Below are 6,158 nucleotides of genomic sequence, written 5' to 3' on the forward strand. Positions count from 1 at the left end.
ATATATATATATATATATATATATATCTGCTTCATAATATAGAATCAAATCAAATGGCTTGATTCATTCTTGTGTGTGGCTGCCGTGTGTAAATTTACAGAGCCATTACAAAAGTGTAACTGCTTCCTGCCAAGCCTGTACAGGAAAGGAGTTCTGAGTCAGAGTGCTATTCCTGAGAGACACAGGACACCTTTGTTAGTTCATTTTGTCGCTAGGGTTTCTTGGTATCTTTACCAAGTCTTCCTCCTACTTTATGATCAGATATAATGTTTCCACCCCCCCTCTCTCTCCTATCTCTTTCTTGCTAATTTTTTAATTGGGTATTTTCTTTATTTACATTTCAAATGTTATACCCTTTCCTTGTTTCCCCTCTGAAACCTCCTCACCCCATGATCACCAATCCACCAACTCCCAATTTTTGGCCTGGCATTCCCCCACACTGGGGCATAGAGCCTTCACAGGACAAAGGGCCTCTCCTCCCATTGATGTCCAACTAGGCCATCCTCTGTTGCATATGCAGCTGGAGCCATGAGTCCCACCATGTGTACTCTTTGGTTGGTGGTTTAGTCTCTGGGAGCTTTGGGCATACTGGTTAGTTCATATTGTTTTTCCTCCTATGGGGCTGCAAACACCTTCAGCTCCTTGGGTCCTTTCTCTAGCTCCTTCACTGGGGATCCTATGCTTAGTCCAACGGATGGCTGTGAGCCTCCACCTCTGTATTTATGAGGCACTGGTAGAGCTTCTCAAGAGAAAGCTATATCAGGCTCCTGTCATCAAGCACTTGTTGGCATCCACAACAGTGTCTGGGTTTGGTGATTGTAAATAGGATGGATCTCCAGGTGAGTCAGCCTCTAGATGGACATTTGTTCAGTCTCTATTCGATATTTTGTCTCTGTAACCCCTTCCATGGGTGTATTGTTCCCCTCTTCTAAGAAGGATAGAAATATCCACACTATGTTCTTCCTTTTTCTGAGTTTCATGTGGTTTGTGAATTGTATCTTTGGTATTCCGAGCTTCTGGGCTAATATCCACTTATCAGTGAGTAAATATGTTTGTTCTTTTCAATTTTTTTCCTTTTCTTTTTCTTCTTCTTTTCCTTTTTCTTTTTCTTTTTTCTTTTTTTCATTTTTTTGAGACAGGGTTTCTCTGTGTAGTCCTGGCTCTCCTGAAACTCACTCTGTAGACCAGGCTGGCCTCGCCTCAGAAATTTGCCTGCCTCTGCCTCCCAAGTGCTGGGGTTAAAGGCATGTACCCCCATGCCTGGCTCGTGTGTTCTTTTCTGATTGTGATACCTCACTCAGGATGATATCCTCCAGTTCTATCCATTTGCCAAGAATTTCATAAATACATTGTTTTTAATAGCTGAGCAGTACTCCATTGTTTAAATATACCACATTTTCTGTATCTATTCCTCTGTTGAGGGACATCTAGGTTCGTACTTGCTTCTGGCTATTATAAATAAGGCTGCTATGAACATAGTGGAACATGTGTCCTTATTAACTGTTGGAGCATCTTCTGGGTATATGCCCAGGAGTGGTATTGCTGGGTCCTCAGGTAGTACTATGTCCAATTTTCTGAGGAACTGCGAAACTGATTTCCAGAGTTGTTGTACCAGCTTGCAATCTCACCAGCAATGGAGAAGTGTTCCTCTTTCTCCATATCTTTGCCAACATCTGATGTCACCTGAGTTTTTGATCTTAGCCATTCTGACCGGTGTGAGGTGGAATTTCAGGGTTGTTTTGATTTGCATTTCCCTGATGACTAAAGATGCTGAACATATTTTTAGGTGCTTCTCAGTCATTCTGTATTTCTCAGTTGAGAATTCTTTGTTTAGCTCTGTACCCCATTTTTAATAGGGTAATTTGTTTCTCTGGAGTCTAACTTCTTGAGTTCTTTGTATATCTTGGATATTAGCCCTCTATCGTATTTAGGATTCGTAATGATCTTTTCTCCAATCTGTTGGTGGGCTTTTTGTCTTCTTTATAGTGTCCTTTGTCTTACAGAAGCTTTGGAATTTTATGAGGTCCCATATATCGATTCTTGATCTTACATCAGAAGTTATTGGTGTTTTGTCAGGAATTTTCCCCCTGTGCCCATATGTTCGAGGTCCTCCTCCACTTTCTCTTCTATAAGTTTCAGTGTATCTGCTTTTATATGAAGGTTCCTGATCTTGGACTTGAGCTTTGTACATGGAGCTAAGACTGGGTTTATTTTTCTTCTTCTACATGGTAACCGGCAGTTGAGCCAGCACCATTTGTTGAAAATGGTCTTTTTTCCCCCACTGGATGGTTTTAGCTCCTTTGTCAAAGATCAAGTGACCATAGATGTGTGGGTTTTTTTTTTTCTGGGTCTTCAATTTTATTCCATTGATCTACCTGACTGTCACTGTACCAATACATGCAGTTTTTAATCACAATTGCTCTGTAGTACAGTTTGAGGTCTGATTCCTGCAGAAGTTCTTTTATTGTTGAGAAGAGATTTGCTATCCTGGGATTTTATTTTTTGTTATTCCAGATGAATTTGGAAATTCCTCTTTCTAAATCTATAAAGAATTGAGTTGAAATTTTGATGGGGATTGCATTGAATATGTAGATAGTTTTTTGGCAAGATGGCCATTTTTACTATATTAATCCTGCCAATTCATGAGCATGGGAGTTCTTTCCATCTTCTGAGATCTTTAATTTCTTTCTTCAGAGACTTGAAGTTCTTATCATACAGATCTTTCACTTGCTTAGTTAGATTCACACCAAGATATTTTATTATTATTATTATTATTGTTATTATTTGTGACTACTGTGAAGGGTGTTTTTTCCTAATTTCTTTCTCATCCTGTTTATCCTTTGTGAGAAAAAGGCCACTGATTTGTTTGAATTAATTTTATATCCAGGCACTTTGCTGAAGATGTTTATCAGGTTTGGAATCAGTTCTCTGGTGGAATTTTTGGGGTCACGTAAGTATAGTATCATATCATCTGCAAATAGTGATATTTTGACTTCTTCATTCCCAATTTGTATCCCTTTGAACTTCTTTTGTTGTCTAATTGCTCTGGCTAGGACTTTGAATATATTGAATAGGTAGTGAGAAAGTGGGCCGCCTTGTCTAGTCNCTGATTTTAGTGGGATTGCTTCAAGTTCCTTTTTAGTTTGATGTTGGCTACTGATTTGCTGTATATTGCTCTTACAATGTTTAGATATGGGCCTTGAATTCCTGATCTTTCCAAGACTTTTATCATGAATGCGTGTTGGATTTTGTCAAATGCTTTATCAGCATCTAATGAGATGATCATATTTTTTTTCTTTGAGTTTGTTTATATGGTAGATTATGTTGATGGATTTCCATATATTGAACCATCTTTACATCCCTGGGGTGAAGCCTACTTGATCATGATGGATGTTTCTTTTAATGTGTTCTTGGATTCGATTTGGGAGAATTTTATTGAGTATTTTTTTTTTATCAATAATCATAAGGGAAATTGGTCTGAAGTTCTCTTTCTTTGTTGGATCTTTGTGTGGTTTAGGCATCAGAGCAATTGTGGCTTCATAGAACGAGTTGGGTAGAATACCTTCTGTTTCTATTTTGTGGGATAGTTTGAGGAGTCTTGGTATTAGGTCTTCTTTGAAGGTTTGATAGAACTCTGCACTAAACCCATCAGGTCTTTCACTTTTTTTTTGGTTGGGAGACTATGACAGTTTCTACTTCTTTAGTGGATATGGGACTGTTTAGGTCATTAATCTGATCCAGATTTAACTTTGGTATCTGCTATCAGTCTAGAAAATTGTTCCTTTCATCCAGGTTTTCCAGTTTTGTCGAGTAAAGGCTTTTGTAGTAGGATCTGATGATTTTTTTGATTTCCTCAGTTTCTGTAGTTATGTCTCACTTTTTATTTCTGATTTTCTTAATTAGGATGCTGTCTTTTTGCCCTCTAGTTAGTTTGGGTAAGGGTTTATCTATTTCTTTTTTTTTTTTTTTTTTTTTTTCTCAAAGAACCAGCTCCTGGTTTGGTTGATAATTTGTATAGTTCTTTTTGTTTTCACTTGGTTGATTTCAGCCCTGAATTTGATTATTTCCTGCTGTCTACTCCTCTGGGGTGAATTTGCTTCCTGTTGTTCTAGAGCCTTTAAGAGTGCTTTCAAGCTGCTAGTGTATGCTCTGTCTAGTTTCTTTTTGGCAGCACTCAGAGCTATGAGTTTTCCCTCTTAGGACTGCTTTCATTGTGTCTCAAAAGTTTGGGTATGTTGTGGCTTCATTTTAATTAAACTCTAAAAAGTCTTTAATTTCTTTCTTTATTTTTTTATATTTCTTTTAAAAAATTTTTATTAGATATTTTCTTCATTTACATTTCAAATGCTATCCCAAAAGTCCCCTATACCCTTCCCCCCTCCCTGCTCCCCTACCCACTCACTCCCACTTCTTGGCCCTGGCCTTCCCCTGTACTGGGGCATATAAAGTTTGCTAGACCAAGGGGCCTTTCTTCCCAATGATGGCTGACTAGGCCATCTTCTGCTACATATGCAGCTAGAGACATGAGCTCTGGGGGTACTGATTAGTTCATATTTTTGTTCCACCTTTAGGGTTGCAGACCCCTTCAGCTCTTTCTTTATTTCTTTCTTGACTAAGGTATCATTGAGTAGAGTGTTGTTCTGCTTCCATGTGAATGTTGGCTTTCTATTATTTATGTTTTTAATGAAGATCAGCCTTAGTCTGTGGTGATCTGATAGGATACAGGGCATAATTTCAATATTTTTTGTATTTGTTGAGGCCTGTTTTGTGATCAATTATATGGTCAATTTTGGAGAAGGTGCCATGTGGTGCTTAGAGGTATATCCTTTTGTTTTACAATAAAATATTCTGTAGATATCTGTTAAGTCCGTTTGTTTCATAACTTCTGTTAGTTTCACTGTGTCTTTGTTTAGTTTCTCTTTCCAGTATCTGTCCGTTGATGAGAGTGGGGTGATAAAGTCTCCCCAATATTGTGTGAGGTGCAATGTGTGCTTTGAGCTTTACTATAGTTTCTTTAATGAATGTGGATGCCCTTGTATTTGGAGCATAGATATTCAGAATTGTGAATTTATCTTGGAAGATATTACCTTTGATGAGTATGAAGTGCCCCTCCTTGTCTTTTTTGATAACTTTGGGTTGAAAGTTGATTTTATTTAATATTAGAATGGCGACTCCAGCTTTTTTCTTCAGACCATTTGCTTGGAAAATTGTTATCCAGCCTTTTACTCTGAGGTAGCGTCAGTCTTTTTCCCTGAGGTGGGTTTCCTGTAAGCAGTAAAACGTTGGGTCCTGTTTATGTAGCCAGTCTGTTAGTCTATGTCTTTTTATTTGGGAATTGAGTCTATTGATATTAAGAGACATTTAGGAAAAGTCACTGTTGCTTCCTGTTTTGTTGTTGTTGTTGTTGTTGTTGTGAGAGTTGGAATTCTGTTCTTGTGGCTGTCTTCTTTTATGTTTGTTGAAGGATTACTTTCTTGCTTTTTCACGGCATAATTTCCCTCCTTGTCTTGGAGTTTTTTCCCTTTACTATCCTTTGAAGGGCTGGATTCATGGAAAGATATTGTGTGAATTTGGTTTTGTCATGGAATACTTTGGTTTCTCTATCTATGGTAATTGAGAGTTTTGCTGTGTATAGTAGCCTGGGCTGGCATTTGTGTTCTCTTAGGGTCTGTATAACATCTGTCCAGGATCTTTTATCTTTCATAGTCTCTGGTGGGAAGTCTGGTGTAACCTAATAGGTCTGCCTTTATATGTTACTTGACCTTTTTCCCTTACTGTTTTTAATATTCTATCTTTATTTTGTACAATTGTTGTTCTGATTATTATGTGTCAGTAGGAATTTCTTTTCTGGTCCAGTCTATTTGAGGTTTTGTAGGTTTGTTGCATGTTCATGGTCATCTCTTTCTTTAGGTTAGGGAAGTTTTCTTCTATAATTTTGTTTAATATATTTACCGACCCTTTAAATTAGAAATCTTCCTTCTCATCTATACCTATTATCCTTACATTTGGCCTTCTCATTGTGTCTTGGATTTCCTGAATGTTTTTTGGTTAGGATCTTTTGGAATTTTGCATTTTCTTTCTTTCTTTCTTTCTTTCTTTCTTTCTTTCTTTCTTTCTTTCTTTCTTTCTTTCTCTCTCTCTCTCTCTCTCTCTCTCTC

This window comes from Mus caroli, chromosome 2, assembly GCF_900094665.2.
Source record: "Mus caroli chromosome 2, CAROLI_EIJ_v1.1, whole genome shotgun sequence".
NCBI classification, from domain to species: Eukaryota; Metazoa; Chordata; class Mammalia; order Rodentia; family Muridae; genus Mus; species Mus caroli.